The 15,647-nt window shown below is 47.0% G+C and overlaps 1 long non-coding RNA gene across 1 annotated transcript; it reads right to left on the bottom strand.

Annotated features, from left to right (window-relative positions):
• Positions 1-9,445: 9,445 nt before the first annotated feature.
• LOC106007037 lies at positions 9,446-15,456 on the bottom strand. Its single transcript, XR_006605938.1, has 3 exons — positions 15,323-15,456; positions 11,675-12,534; positions 9,446-9,881 (listed from the first exon to the last, which is right to left on the bottom strand). It is a non-coding gene; the product is annotated as an uncharacterized LOC106007037 (long non-coding RNA).
• Between the last annotated feature and the right edge of the window lie 191 nt (positions 15,457-15,647).

The following is a 15,647-nucleotide window of genomic DNA, read 5'->3' on the forward strand; positions in this document are numbered from 1 at the left end:
CAGCCACAGGGGGAGAGGCCATGGCAGCAATCTGGTGCCAGCCCCAGCAGAGACCTGTCCTGGCCACGAGGACAAGGGGAAGCCGGCAGGGTTTGGCCCAGGAAAGGGGATTTGCATGGGGGTAGAGTTCCAGTAATTAGAGGAAGCAGAGACCGCTGATGCCATGACCACGTTGCACGGGCCATGCTATGAATTCTGTCTGTGCAGCTCCATGCTGAACTGGTTTTTGCCTCAGTGAGGCCCGTGTAGACCGCAGGTCTCGGCTGTGCGGGCTGGCGTCCCGAGTGTGATCTGTCTTACCGGCTGCACGCCGGGATTTCTGCAACTCGGAAGAAAGGACGAGCAGTGTCTTCTTGCTCGGCTTCCGGGGATCTTAAGGACGGTGCGCTGGACTACTGCCAAGGCACATGTAAGGTCAGACCTGAGGCATCGTCTCTTCAGAGACATCGTGAAAATCTGCAGGGCGAGGAGACTCCTCAACGCAAGAGGAGCCGAGTGCACTGTGGGGCGCCCGGCGGGCTGCGGGGTGCGGCATGCGCCCGTGGTCTCGGGGCCCTACGTGGAAGACCCTTGCTGGAGGTAGCGTTTACTTAAAAAAAAAAAAAGGATGCCACTCAAGGCCACCATCGAGGCGGTGTGTGTCCGTTCTGCCAGAAGGAGAGTGGGAGGCGCGGCCGGGTGCTCTGAGCACCTTCTGACTCGGGCGTCAGCACCTTCCACAGGACGTGGGCATGTCGGGCCCGGTGGCTGAGCCCAGCTTCCTTTCCTGAAAGCTTGCTACTCCCCTTTGACTAATTCCTGATAGACTCTTGGTCAAAATGGTTATTTACTCTGAACTGTCTGCAAAATTTCCTTCCTTTCATTTTTTTTTTAAAGAATCATGGCTCATTTTCAGTTTTTTTGTTAGTCTCCGTGATTTTTTACAAACAACGATGTCGATGAAATAGTGTCTTTTTCATTTAGAAGTCATTCACTCCAGACAAGAAACAAGAAGTTTTTAGAGTTGTTACTGGCTTCTCACAGCTCCCTTATTGGTCCTAACCTCTGAGTTCTTACACTTTCCCCATGGAGACCTGGCGGGGGAGGGGGCGGGGGTTGGGCTGGACCAAATGAGAAATAAATATCCAATATAATCTTTAAAAATGGCGTTTAACCAGATCTGAGCTTGCAGTTTAGTTGGATGTTAAATGCCTTAGATTCTTGCCCAGGAAAGAAAATCATTTTTAAAGTTTGTTTATTATTATTTTTAAAGTAATCTCTAGGGCTCCCAGGTGGCTTGGTCAGTTCAGCATCTGCTTTTGGCTCAGGTCATGATCTCAGGGTCCTGGGATTAAGTCCCGCATCGGGCTCTCTGCTCAGTGGGGAGCCTGCTTCTCCCCATCTCTCTCTGCCTGCCTCTCTGCCTACTTGTGCTCTGTCTGTCAAATAAATAAATAAAATCTTTTTTAAAAAAATTGTTCAGTCTGTGTGTGCAAATGCTGCAAATCAGCCCCACTTGATAGAACTGTTGCAGGAAGTAGAAAACGCTGAGTGGACGGTCTTGTGTTGTTTACCAATGTTCATTGGTTGACTTGAAAAAGATTTTTACAAAGATTTACATTATTGTTAACTCCAGTTCAAGATTTTCTTCTTTGAAATAATTTCTTAATTTGAACGTAGTAGACACACGTTACACTAGTTTCCGGTGTGCAACACAGTGACTGGACACGTTTAGACAAGGCTCTGTGCTCACCTCAGAGTGACTACCGTCCGTCCCAATGCTATTATAACATCACTGTGTTTCTTGTGCTGTGCCTTTTAGTCCCATGACCAGTTCAAGTTTTCTTGAAACAAAAGAATGTTTGCTGAATTTTCAGTTATCAAAGACAAAACCTGGCCGCATGCTCTCTGAGGTGTATGTGATGATTGTGCACAGTAAGATTAGTTAACACATCCACCCCTTTACTTACTTCCTTCTTAGAGGAGGTATTTGTTGAGAAAAATTGAAGATCTACTCTCATAGCGACTTGCAAATATACAGTACTTTTTTCTTAAGATTTTATTTATTTGAGAGAGAGCACGAGTCGGAGGAGGAGCAGAGGGAGAAGGACAAACAGATTCTGTGCTGAGTGAGGAGGCCGATACAGGGCTCAGTCCCACAACCCTGAGATCGTGGCCTGAGCCGAAATCAAGGGTCAGGTGCTTGACCGACGGACACACCCAGGGGCCTCAACAATACGGTATTGTCACCTGTGATCCCGCACTGCGCATCAGTTCCTTAGAATTTAATCACTTTGTAACTGGAAGTTCATACCCTTGCATCGATGTGGAATTGCTTTTCCCTGTACGCAGTGAACTGCCACGTTACTGAATTTACTGATCTTTGACAGACCTCGTTTTGAAACTGATACCCTTTTTCTCTTAAGGGTGCCAAAGAGGAGAGTTTGTTTTAGCGCATGACATTTGCATAAGAAAGAATATTATTGAGAACTGTAAGGCCTTGTGCAATAGTCAATCAAATCATCATCATTATTATTATCTAAGGATTCGTTTATTTATTATAGAGAGACAGTGTGTGCGTGTAGGGGTGAGGGGTAGACAGAGGGGCAGAGTCTCGTGCTGAGCACAGGCCCAACAAGGGGGCTTAGTCTCACAACCCTCTGATCGGGAACTGAGCCCAAACCAGGAGTCGGAGGCTTAACCGACTGCTTCCCCCTCAGTCACACTATTCATTAAGGGTATGTTGAAGATAGGTGCACATGTAACCTAAACTGAAAAACAAGTTCACGGGCGCCTGGGTGGCTCAGTGGGTTAAGCCTCTGCCTTCGGCTCAGGTTGTGATCTCAGGGTCCTGGGATCGAGCCCCGCATCGGGCTCTTTGCTCAGAGGGGAGCCTGCTTCCTCCTCTCTCTCTCTGCTGCCTCTCTGCCTACTTGTGCTCTCTATCTGTCAAATAAATAAATAAAATCTTTAAAAAAAACAGTTCAAAGAGAGTACATACAAATTCAAATGGGAGCTTTCAGATATGGTTTATATTTGTAGTTTTGTGTTGTTAAAAGTGTTTCAAATGTACTGTCAGAAAGTTGCTCTTTTGATGTTGTTAGGGGTAATGTCAGGTCATAAACTGTAAAAACTATTTTCATGGGATTAGAAAGCTAACATGATGATATTCAAACTTACTTGAATCAGACTGAACTGCAAAGCCTGATGGCGACCGGATATGCTTTTCCTTCAAAGTCAAATCAATTTTTAGAAAAGACGAGTTTTTTCAGTGTGAATACAAATATTAAAAGAAACTAAGCTTCATATTTGGTTTAGTTATTTGAAGATTTTAAGTTTGTTTGGAACAACTTGGGTATGTGAATCTACTTTTTCAACTATGAATTTTTTGAAATCTAATACAGATCAAGTATGTTGATGTAAATTTTGCATCTGGGAAACACTTTATCTCTCCTTCTGTTCTGAATGACAGCCTTGCTGGATAGGATATTCTTGGCTACAGATTTTTCCCATTCAGCACAGTCAATATCTCAGCCACTTTCTTCTGGCCTGCTAAGTTTCTGCAGAAAAGTCCCCCGCTAGGCTAACGCGGTTCCCCTGGTATGTAACTGTATTCTCTCGCTGCTTTTAAAATTTGTTCTTTATCACTACTTTTTTTGGCCATTTTAATTACATATGTCTTCATGTGAATCTGCTTTTGTTGATTTTCTTGGGGGTTCTCTGTGCCTCCTAGATCTAGATTTCTGTTTCCTCCCCAGATTAGGGATGTTTTTAGCTGTTATTTCTTCATGTAATTTTCTGCCCCTTTTTCTCTTCTTCTGGGACTCAGGTTATACAAATGTTATTACATTTGATGGAGTCACTGAGTTCCCTAAGTCTATGCTCATTTTGCTCAGTTCTTTTTTCTCCCTTTTGTTCAGCTTGATAACTTTCCATTACTCTTCTTCTCAGTCATGAATTCATTCCTCTGCTTCTTCCAGCCTGATGTTCATTTCACCAAGCATGTTTCTCATTTCATTTACTAAGCCCTTTATCTCTGCTACGTTATATTCCTTATCTCTGTGTTAAGGGTCTCACTTAGGTCTTCAACTCTTTTCTCAAGTCTGGTGAGTATCCTTATCATTACTTAATTCTCTACCAAGCATGTTACTTAGATCTGTTTCTCTTGGATCTCTGGCTGTGACCTTGTCTTTCAGTTTATGAGTTTCTCTGTTTCCTCATTTTGTCTGCCTTTCTGTGTCTATTTCTTTGTGTTAGGAAAGTGAGCTGTCTTCTGCACTTGAGGGTAATGACCTTACGAGGAAGAGGCCCTGTGCTGCCCTGCTGTGTCATGTCCCCTGTTCCCTAGGGTCTGGCCCTTCCGGGAGTGTCCCTAGTATGTGCTGCATGTACTCTTCTGTTTTGTCCTGGCCACTTCATCCATCAGGCCAGTCATTTTCAGAGGCTGTTTTGCATGTTGTAGACAGTGTCTGGTCCTTGACCTGAATGTGGCAAGTTTTAACTAAGTGTGTTCTGGTCTGCTGTGAAGCGAGGCCTGTTGGCACCACCACTGGAGCAGAAGCCCAGCAAAACTCCTAGGCTGGGAGACATGGTATAAGTAAGGATTTGGGCCTGTCGTCTGAGGGAGGGGCCTGCTGCTGGGACTGAGGCAAGGGTGACGGAGTGGAGTGGTTCCATTGGAGTCGGAGGGGGGGTCAGGGTGTTGGTTTGTACAGTGGTCTCTGCATGAATGCTGTCTCTCTGGGACTCTTGGAGATGAGCACCTAACCTCCCAGCTGTGTGCCCCAGGCACTCTTCAGATCACTGTTTCTACACCGTATGTCAGCGGGCTCTTTGCTCTGTCTTCTCTCCAGAAGCAGCTCAGTGCCCTCCGGGCTCTCCCCAAGCCCAGCCGCTGTCCTTAGAGCTCTAAGCTTGAAGCCCCACTGGATGCAGAAACTCACAGAAATCAGCCCCTCCATTTCCCCCAGCAAATGGCTTTGGGGATTCGTTTTCCCTTGTGTTGCCCTGGGTGCTAGTCTGTCTTACTCTTCTCCCTGACCATGGCTCCCTCCCTTCTGTGGTGGCCACGGTCTCTTTCTTCCCCAAACTGTGTCTCTGCACTTCCTACCTTCTTCGATGTGGCCTCATCTCTCGTTAGTGGTGCACTTTTTTTCTTTCAGGCTTCAGGTCGATTTCGGGGTATTTAGGATGATTTGTTCATTATCTAGTTGTGCTCATGGGATGAGGTGAGTCTAGGGTCCTCCTACTCCATTATCTTCCCAACTCCTAAACTGAGCACCTGCGTGGAGATGTGCCATTAAGGGTGGCATACATCTGGATCTTGAAAATGTAGTAAAAAGCAAAATATTTTTGTATTGATTACATGTTGAAATGATCATAATCTAGATATATTGGGTTAAATAAAATATATAATAACAATTTCGCTCTTTTTACTTTTGGAAAATAGGTCTGCTAGACAATTTTAAGTTACGTATGTGGCTCACAGATTTCCACTGGGCCGCGCGAGTCTGAGGCTCTTGCCTCGGACAATCTAGGAGTGTCTGTAACCCACCTGTCAGGTGTACACAGGTGTGTGTACCCAGAGGCAGGCGGACAGCTTTCACCTTCGCATTCTGTGGGATTATCAGCTCAGAAGTCAGGTGCCATACTGTGCTGTGCCTGTTTAACAGTTGGCTCTTTGGGGATAAAAGCTCTGTTTTGTAGCTTTCTCCAGTCTCTGTGGTGGAAGTACTTCCACTGAGGCCCAGTTCAGGCTACCAACCGGACATCCTTGGGAGTAGGGAAGGAGTGCTTAGGACAGACCCTTGCCAGCAGGCAGCGGCTGTCTCCGGCACCCTGCCAGTCACGACTGTCTGTCATCCCTCACTCTTTCTGGCGTCCTTGCGCCGCGTTTGATAACAGTAAGTCTGGCCGAAATATTTGTTGATTGGGTGCATGCTCTGCACACTGCCCTTCTCAGGTGGCTGCAGTTTTCTCTGGATCCTTCAGCCGTTCTGGAATGTATGTTCCTCCAGCTGAGGGTGGACGTGTGACTGCAGCCAGCATTGTCCCCAGGGTCCTTGCGGCTAACCTGTCCTGATCCGCGTCCAGGGCACTCACTCGCCACCGCAGCTAAATGAGGGCTGCCTGCTGGTGGCGCTCGGTGTGGCCTGTGAGGAGCTGAAGGGCGGCATCTCTGACAGCAGTGTCCCGTGACCCACCTACACACGGTCTCCCTCCAAGGGTCGGTTTGCCGGAGAATGTAACCTACAACAGCCATATTAAGAAAAATAAACGATACTGTTGCTCTCTTCTCTTGAGGTCCTGTTGTTGTTTAGTTCATCAGCCGTTTCTTCCATTGGTGACAGTGAGGGTCAGTGTTAACCTCTTCCTCTGCCTCATGAGAGATGACATTTACCAGCAAGGTGAGCCGCCAAGGTACCTCTGAGAATATCCCTAAGAAATCAGAGTTCTTATTGGCTGTTGTAAAGGGCTTTTCAAATCTGTCTGGGAACCCCTCTGTTCTAGAATATTCACTGGTGGTTTTGGTTTGTGGCTTAATGAAGCAGTTACTTCCTTGAATTACTGACTCTCAGTCTTTCAGTTTCTGGGAAGGTCTCAGTCACTACTCCTTTTTATTGAATTTTCCCATCTTGTTATCCTCTTGTGTGTCCGGAGTTGGACAAACCCTCCGTAACTACGTTTCCACTTTCCTGTTGGTTCATCTCTGTACTGCGATCTGGCACTCTCTACAGGTTGTGGCTCAAGCTCATTAGCCAGCTCCCTCTCTCTTCCTTAGCAGTTTAATTATCTCATTAAGGTTTTAGTTTCATTGATGATTTTCTAGTTTCTAGTCTATTCTGTCCTTTTACAAATCTGCCTATTTATTTTTTATCTCTTGCTCCTTACCCATATTTTCAATTCCCTCTTTTATTTCTTTTTTTAAGTTAATTTTATTTAGTTAGTTATTTTTTAATTTTATTTTTTAAAGACTTTATTTATTTATTTGAGAGAGAGAAATCACAAGTAGGCAGAGAGAGAGAGAGGGAAACAGGCTCCCCGCTGAGCAGAGAGCCCGATGCAGGACTTGATCCCAGGACCCTGAGATCATGACCTGAGCCGAAGGCAGCGGCTTACCCCACTGAGCCACCCAGGCACCCCTAATTTAATTTTATTTTAAATTCAGTTAAATAACATATAGTGTAAAATTGGCTTCAAGGATAGAGGTCAGTGATCATCAGCTGCATACAACCCCCAGTGCTCATCACCACGTGCCCTCTGTCATGCCGGTCCCCAGCCTTCCCGTCGCCCTACCTCCTCTCCTCCAACTACCCTCAGTTTGTTGGCTCGAGTGAAGAGTCTTGTGGTTTGTCTCCCTCTCTGATTTCATCTGGTTTTAGTGGAAGAACTTAGTCAATTATTTTATTTCTATAAGCATACTAGATGTATTTCTTTTATATTTGATGATTCTGGATGTCTTGTGACCCTCACCTGGGAGTTCACATTCACAGTGTGTTTTTGAAACCCCTTTTGAGGACGCATTCCTCTGGAACGAATTTAAGTTTGCTTTTGCTGGCAACATCCTATTAGTTTTGACGGCTGTATGATGCTCAGTGGTCCAGGCGTGATAACTACTGCTCTGCGGCCAGGCACGGGGGAGGGGCCTGAAGTGTGTGCTTCCTGTCCTCAGTACGAACCGCTCGGGGAGCTGCTTTGTCGCAGCTGTGCTCGCCCCTGCTATGAGACACTGACACTACGTCCACTCTTCCCTGTGACTAATGGTAAAAGACACTGAGCCCGAGAAGCATCGCTCGTAAAACCACTGTAGTAATCAGGCGTTTGAAAGTTACTATGAATAACTGCTGTACCTTTGTATCCAGTGGCACTGGTGATAAGCGCTGACTTCCCTGAGCTCCTTCTGTGTGCCACACACTCTCCTAAGTGCCACGCGGGTCTCAGCTCCGTGAATCCTGGCAGCGCTCCCAGGGGCGTGTGCCCATTTTGCAGCTGAGTAGGGACAGGTGCCGATCGGGCAACTTGCTGCAGGTGTCGCTCTTCTGGGCTCTCTCGAAGCAGAAGCTGGCATGGGCTCAGGACCATGTGATCTGTTGAGTGTGTCCTGCCCTTCGGGAGAGCCTGTGGCCAAGCAGGGCAGCGAGATCCAGCAGGGAGACTGAGCTGAACAAGGAAGGCGTCTAGCCTCATGGGATCCAGGTGGAAGAGCCGGGGGGGCAGAGCTGGCGGCTGTAGGAGTGGTCGCAGACTCCCATCCTCCAAGGTCGTGCTGCTCCAGAGTGGGTCGCAGGTGTAAGCCAGCAGCGGGAGTCGGGTGCACAGGGAGGGACAGGGACTGGGGTGGGCACCGGCAGTGTCTGTCACAGCACACAGCTGGGAGGGGGGAAGCAGACCAGCAGGCTGGACTAGAGGCAGGTTGCCTAGCTTGACCTCTGCACCAGCTTCCTCCGTTTACCTCAAAACCCTGACTCGCCGAGCCAAGGATACCTGCGGTTTCCCAGACAATTTGGTTTGTTTGGGGAAGATTTTGTGCCCATTCAGTGCAGAGGTTGTAAGATGGTTTCAACAACCACCCTCTTGTTTCGTGGTTGCCTCCAGTTTGGGGAGGCCTATCCGTGCCCATCTTGCATTTGCTCAAGGTCGGGACCGAGGTACACAAGCCCGCGCAAGTCAGCGTCTCTTAAGCCTGAGGACGAGCACATCTCTCTGGCCTTGCCCAGTGCTGCTCCAAGAAAGGCCGGAATCAACAGCCTTGCTCCGCAGCAGAGCAGCGTGGCCTCGAGAATCCCGGCATGTCCCTCGGTTACCCTCCTGCCTCTTGTCAGTGGGGTAAATGGTGGAGTGAGGCGCATGGGTGTCTGGAGTCGATCGCCTCCGCTTTTAGAGCTTCTGGGTCTCAGACACTCAAAGCTGCACAGTCAGGGGGTCAGGAAGCTCTGGGAACAGGACAGCTGTCCTCACCAGAGCCTCCCTATGGGGCGGGCACCTGGCTGGATATGCTCTCTCTCTCGCAGCTTCACTCCATCTTCATCTGCCTCCACCCGGTCTTTTGCTTGGAACCAGCTTCCCTCGTCTGAGAGCTCCATCCGAGCCAGCGCGGTCAGCCCAGCGCTGCCTCCTGTCCAGCTGTTCAGCTCCTGTAGGGCTGATCTGGTCCGAGACGGATGCCTCTGTTCTCTAGCCTCCGGTCAGGAGTGAGCCTGCTCTCTCTCCCAGGACCCCAAAACCCAAGTCGAGATTACCAATAAAAAGCAAAGCAAAGTAAAACAAAACAAAACAAGGGGCGCCTCAGTGGCTCAGTGGGTTAAGCGTCTGCCTTCGGCTCAGGCCGTGATCCTGGGGTCCCAGGATTGAGTCCCGCATCAGGCTCCTGCTCAGAGCAGAGCCTGCTTCTCTCTCTCTCTCTGCTGCTCCCCCAGCTTGTGCTCTCTCTCTCTGTACTGAAAACAAGGAAATTAAAGAAGGGAAATAGATGGAGGCTGTATTCACTCACGGATTAGAAGGCTCAGAACAATGAAACGTCAATACTTCTAAAACCAATCAACAGATTAAACGTAATGCTAATCAGACTCCTAGCAACTTTTAAAAATATATTCACAATTCTAAATATTATATGAAAATTTAAAGGACGCAGACAAGACAATTTTGAAGAAAAACAGAGTTCAAATAATGCTGTTTGGGCTTTCTGTAGAGTTCCGGAGGACGGGAATGAAAATGGCGGGCTCCCAGTCTCTGGCCCGGAGGAGTCAAAAGCTCGGGGGCCCACTCCTCAGTGTGCCCTCAGAGAAAAGCACGCAATCACTCCCATCTCCGTGGCCTCCAGCTGCGCTCCAAGCTCACCCAGCCTTCGACCGTTTCAAGAACTGCTTGATGCCAAGGATCCAGTAGACGATTCCAAGGAGAACCTGGAAGATACAGAGGCCAGAAATGGAAGATGCTTAAATCCCTGAGTCATTGCATAAAAAGCTACCTGTCGGACACCTGCCAGTGACACAAGTGGAATATAAACCTTTATTGAATTAAGCAGTTAAGATGAAGATTTATTCACTACTGCAGTATATCAGAGCCTATTAAGGCTAATACACTTTTGTAGTTAGCCTTCTCTGGACATAGACCAACACCTCAGTGGCCCTCTTAAAAGACGACACCATTTTTATATCATCTGAATACAGTTTTTCAAATGTGACCCAGGTCTGATGGAAGAAAATGCCCTCCTTATTTTCCTGAGTATATTTTATCAACGCTTTCCAAAGTTGCCTTGTGCTTAGCAGCCACCTCACACAAACATGTGTGGCACGAGTTAGCCCTGTAGCTAACAAAAAACACCAAAGTATTTTCAAACCAACTTCTCTTAAGCTAGGGGCAGGACAGTTAATATTCACCAAATATCCCACCTACTTTCCTACACTTCCCAGCTTCCCCTGTAGTTCAGTTGAAGCTAGTCTGTATTTCTGAGAGTGGAGATGGCATGTGCCGCTAGAGACAGTGTCCCCCGCCATTGCTCTCTTCATTGCAGTGAACTTGGAAGACGTGCTCCAGAGGAAGGTAGACTTCATAACTTGCATCAGACATTTCATAAATGAGAAATAAACATCTACTGTGCTAAAATGCTAAAAAAAAAAATAATGCTGTTTGATATCAATGCTTGCTTTAAAATACAGTGATCAGTTCAGTGTTGTCATAAGGATAGAGAAAGACATTAACAGAACAGAACACGGAGTTCCAAGGAACCTCCACGTGTAAGTTCAGTTGATTTTTGACAAAGACAGTAAAGCATTCAGCGAGGAAAGGAACTTTCAATAAATTGTGTTGGAACAATGTTTAGGGAAAAAAAAAATGAACCTTGCACCTCCACTCACGCCACATGCAAAATTTAATCTGGGATGAATCATAGTCCTAAGTGCAAAAGTTAATATCACAGCTTCTAAGAGAATCCATAGAAGAAAATCTTTATGAGCTTGAGGTAGGTGAGATTTCTTAATTGGGGTATAAAATGCATTCTACATGAAAGAAAATATTGTTAACTTAGGCTCCATCAGAATTAATATATTCTACTCATTAAAAGAAACTGTTAGTAAAGGCAAAAGACAAGCCACCAACTTGGTGAAAAAAAGTCACAACGTATATAACAGGTCTCATATCCAGAATATGTAAAGAACTCCCTTAAATCAATAATAAAAAGTTGGGGGCACCAGGGTGGCTCAGTGAGTTAAGCATCTGACTCTTGACTTCTGCTTAGGTCACAGACTCAGGGGTGAGAGACTGAGCCCTGCACTGGGCTCCATGCTGAGTGTGGGGTCTGCTTGGGATTCTCTCTCTCTCCCTCTGCCCTTCCTTCCACTTGCATGAGTGTGCACACACACTCTCTCTACCTCTCTCTAAAATAAGTAAATATATCTTTAAAAATAAGTTAATCTGTTTGGTTTAAAACTAAAGATTTGAACAGTCGTTTCAGAGAGGCTGATGTCTAAGTCAAGAAAGAATATAGGAAATCATATTCGAAATCATTAATTACCAGGAAATAAAAATTAGAAGCGTAATGAGATACCAGTGTATACTCAAGAGATCAAACTTAGTCCTTGGAGGGGTGTTGAGCAGCTAGAATTGTGATCTATCGCTGGTGGGAGTATAAAATGCTGCAAACCCCTTGTCACAGTCTTTGGCAACACCTCACGAAAATAAATACCAACCTACCTACCAGGTACTTATAAAACAGACATGAATCCAGAGACTGACAAAAACACTTGAGCCAGAACACCCTTAGCTTCGCTCTGCTTGTGGGGCCACAGAGGAAGTAACCCCATGTCCATCAGCAGGAGAACAGGAGACTGTGGGGTCCCAGGATGGAGCCCCACATCACTGGGCTGTATTTATCCGGTGGGATACTGTTTGTTGGCAAAGACAACAAGCCGCAGACACGTGCTCTCATGTGGAGGCAAGGAGGGAGGTGAGGGAGAGAAGCCGTACAAGTCCATGTATGGGACGTCGGAGCAGACAGGCCAAAGCCGCCATGAGACCCATCCCAAGAGTGTTTGAGGCCAGGGTGGCGTGTCTGTGTAAGTGTCCCCTGGAAAGAGGCATGAAGGAATTTTCTGGGCTGATGGAAGGCATTCTTGATCTCCATCTGGGTGACTTCAGAATGTGTCAGCGGTGTCCATGAAGCACTCCCAGGACAAAGAGATCCCCAGTAAGCCGCCCCTCGGAAGGGCAGATGCTACCTGGAGGACCGCTCTGACCCTGTGACAGGACTTCCTGTGGATTTCTTATTCGCACTTGTTCCAGGCTGAACCCATTGTTTCATCTGCAAGTCATCAAGTTGCCAGCGGACCAGGAAATCCCCGCACTCGTGAGGACTTTCATATTTACTTTGGAGTCAGAACAGCATGTCCCCTTTGTTCAGTTTCACTTTTGCTTTCCTTTCTAGAGTCCTGGGCAGATCGGATCTCTTCAGCTAAAAATGGAAGAACTTAGAGTGAAATAGCTGGGGCTGACGTTGTCAGAGTCTTTCTACCCTGGGAAACTCCTTCCGGAGAAAGAGCGTGTGTTCATCCTGACTACCTGAAGGGAAAAAAATATTTTAAAACCGGTTATTTAAGCACGGGATATTCAGAACACACCAGAGGTGAACGTTAGCAAGTTTCCAAACCAGGAATGGGGTGAGCTTGCTTCTCACACCTTGCTTACACGCGGACAACAGAGGAAAGCACGTACATCAGATAGAAATGGCCCCCTGTCTCATTCTGTCACTGTCCTCAAACATTTCCTTGCTTGCTTCTGTGTCTCAAAGGGTATCGGAGAGAAAGTAGGTTATATGTGGGTGCTGGAAGGAAAAAAATGGAGTTTTTATATAAAATATTTGGGATAGTCACAGGGTTAGAGGGAAAATATAAGGTAAGTCACAATACTAAAAACTGGGTGCAGGTTTTGAATGCAGAAGGCCCAGGAGGCAGGACCGGCCTGTGTCTGTCAGTTGGCAACAGGGTCTGTTGACCCCCCCCCGGCTCACCCCAGCCGGTGCTGGGATACTGTGAGCAAAACACAGGCAGGCCTTGCTCACATGCAGCTCAGCACCGTTACAGGAAGGCAGTTCTTGCAGGAAATCCACACTTAAGGCTCCCTGGTGGCACAGTCGGTTGAGCGACTAGCTCTTGGTTTGGCCCAGGTCATGGTCTCAGGGTTGTGAGATTGAGCCCCGCTTCGGGTACCTTCTTGGGATTCTCTCCTTCCCTCTCACTCTGCATCCTCCCCCACCCTGCCCCATTCACCCACTCTAAAATAAGTATATGAATCTTTAAGAAAAAAATCAACCTGTAAACTTGGGTGAAATGTGGTAGAGGAGACACAGTGATCTACTCCAGGCCCTGGCGGGTCTGATCTCGGCTCTCATAGAGTCTGAGGTGCGTGGCCCAGTTTTGTTTTGTTTTCTTCTTTTCTTTTCTTTTCTTTTCTTTCTTTCTTTCTTTCTTTCTTTCTTTCTTTCTTTCTTTCTTTCTTTCTTTCTGTATGTCTGTCTTTCTTGAGTAGACCCCACACCCAGCATGGAGCCCAGTGCAGGACTTGAATTCACAACCCTGAGATGAAGACCTGAGCTGAGGTCAAGCGTCAGACACTTACCTCACAGAGCCACCCAGCTGTCCCAGACCCCGTGTTTAAATTGGGGTAGGTGCTCCCTTGTGCAGGGTCACTGGGTCCTTGCAAAGACTTAGTCATGGGCAAAAGGGAACTCAAACCGTTCAAAGGGAACTGACAGCCTGACCCTTAATTTCCTCTTGTAGCTCTTCCTGAAACGGATCAGCCTGGAAATGAGCTGCTCAGGGGGCCAGGCCACTCCTGTCTTCTCATCAGCCCTGCTCTTCTGAAAAGGACAGGCGCACCTCTCACCCATCTTGGGTTTTAGACTAGTATATTGCCCCTCAGTGTAAAATCTTCCTGGACAATTAGAAATAATTGCTCTTATTGTTCAAAAAATGATATCTGCCTACGGAAGTGCCCAGTGGACTATGCGACATCCAGTTAAATTTGAATGTAAGATAATCAATGAATCATATATTGCATGGGGCAAACTTACACCAAAAAGTTATTTATCTCAAGTTTAAATTTAATCAGGTATCCTGTATTTTATTTTAAAAATATTTTATTCATTCATTTGAGAGAGAGAGAGAGAGAGAGAGACAGCACAAGTGAGTGGGATGAGGGGCAGAGGGAGGAAGCAGGCTCCCCACTGAGCAGAGAGCCCGATGCAGGGCTCAGTCCCAGGACCCCGGGATCATGACCTGAGCCGAAGGCAGAACCTTCACTGACTGAGCCACCCAGGTGCCCCATAACCTGTATTTTCGTTTCCTAACTCTAGCAACACAAGGCCCATGGTTTCCAGGCCACTGATTTCAACAAAATAGAGTGGTTTCCTGATAACTAAATTTCAATTAAAGATCGTTAAATGTCCGGGGGGAGGTATAAAACAGAAGTTCAGAAAATTGAGAAAAATTGACATAAAAAACATTTTTCTGGACCTATCTATATTTACTTATGTAGAGAAGGTTTTCAACACTTACCTTTGGATATGGAAAAACGGAGCAGAACCTGTGGTGAACTGGTCATACTTTAATAATAGGTAATACCAACAAACACACGTTTGAACAGGCTGCTCAAATATGAGCTGAAGCCCCCATTAAGATTCCGTTTGTAGTAGAATTTTACTTTTTATCTTTAGTAATTATCAGTATTTATGATCTATATTGTTTTGATCAACTGTGTAACTAATGTACTGAAACTAGTGTATCAGTGATGCAATCAGGGAGACATTTTTAACACTTGGAGCTTTATGATCACAGGAAAAAATTAAATTGGCTCATGCACATATTTATTTCAGAAATATGAGTATAGAGATGTCTCTTGTAAGCATACATTAAAATTATGTGGGGTCACCTGGAAGTCATATATTGCTGTTTGTTAACTATATTGGAATCAAAATTAAAATTAAATGAAATTGCGAGGGAAGTAGATTGTTCAGGATGAAAGGCAATGATACAATATTCGCAGTTATTGAAGGTGAGCTGATGTGTTGTGGTGATGCTGGGCATTAAATGGTTAGATATTTACATTTCCCTGAATTCTCTGCAAAGAGTGCTGCATCAGTTTCCTTCTAAAACACCTAACCTGCGTTTGGCAGTTGCTTTGCAACTGGGACAGCTTCTAACATTGTAATGTGAAGTTAAAAGTGTGCAGAGAAGAGTTTTTCAAAATTCTTTGGGCGGGTGCATGATCCGCAGTGTGTAAGACCCACAGAGAGGTTTTCAGAAAACGTCTCATCAAGCTTTGAACGAAGCGGGCGCAGGAGAGGATTGACCTTTCCACGTGGAGGATGAACGCAGTCATCCTGGCACGGTTCCAGCGGGGGCCCTAACCGCGGGGCGGCGGGCTGCGGGGCCCTGGAAGTGCGCGCGCTCCTGCGACCCGGAGGAAGGGCAAGAGGGGCTGCGGGGGACGGTGGTGGCGGGCCTTCTCTCGGGAGCACAGGCCCGGCCTGGCCGGCGCAGCCTGTCGCCGCCCTGGCGGGGCCCTTGGACCCGGACGCGCCGGGTGCGGCGCGCGGGGTGCGGGGCGCTGGGTGCGGCGCGGGGCGGGGACTCCAGCGAGAGCCCCGCCCGCGCGGAGACCTCCCCGGGGGGCGG

Source organism: Mustela putorius, unplaced genomic scaffold (genome assembly GCF_011764305.1).
Source record: "Mustela putorius furo isolate JIRA1106 unplaced genomic scaffold, ASM1176430v1.1 tig00000198_pilon_pilon_pilon, whole genome shotgun sequence".
In the NCBI taxonomy this organism is placed as follows: Eukaryota; Metazoa; Chordata; class Mammalia; order Carnivora; family Mustelidae; genus Mustela; species Mustela putorius.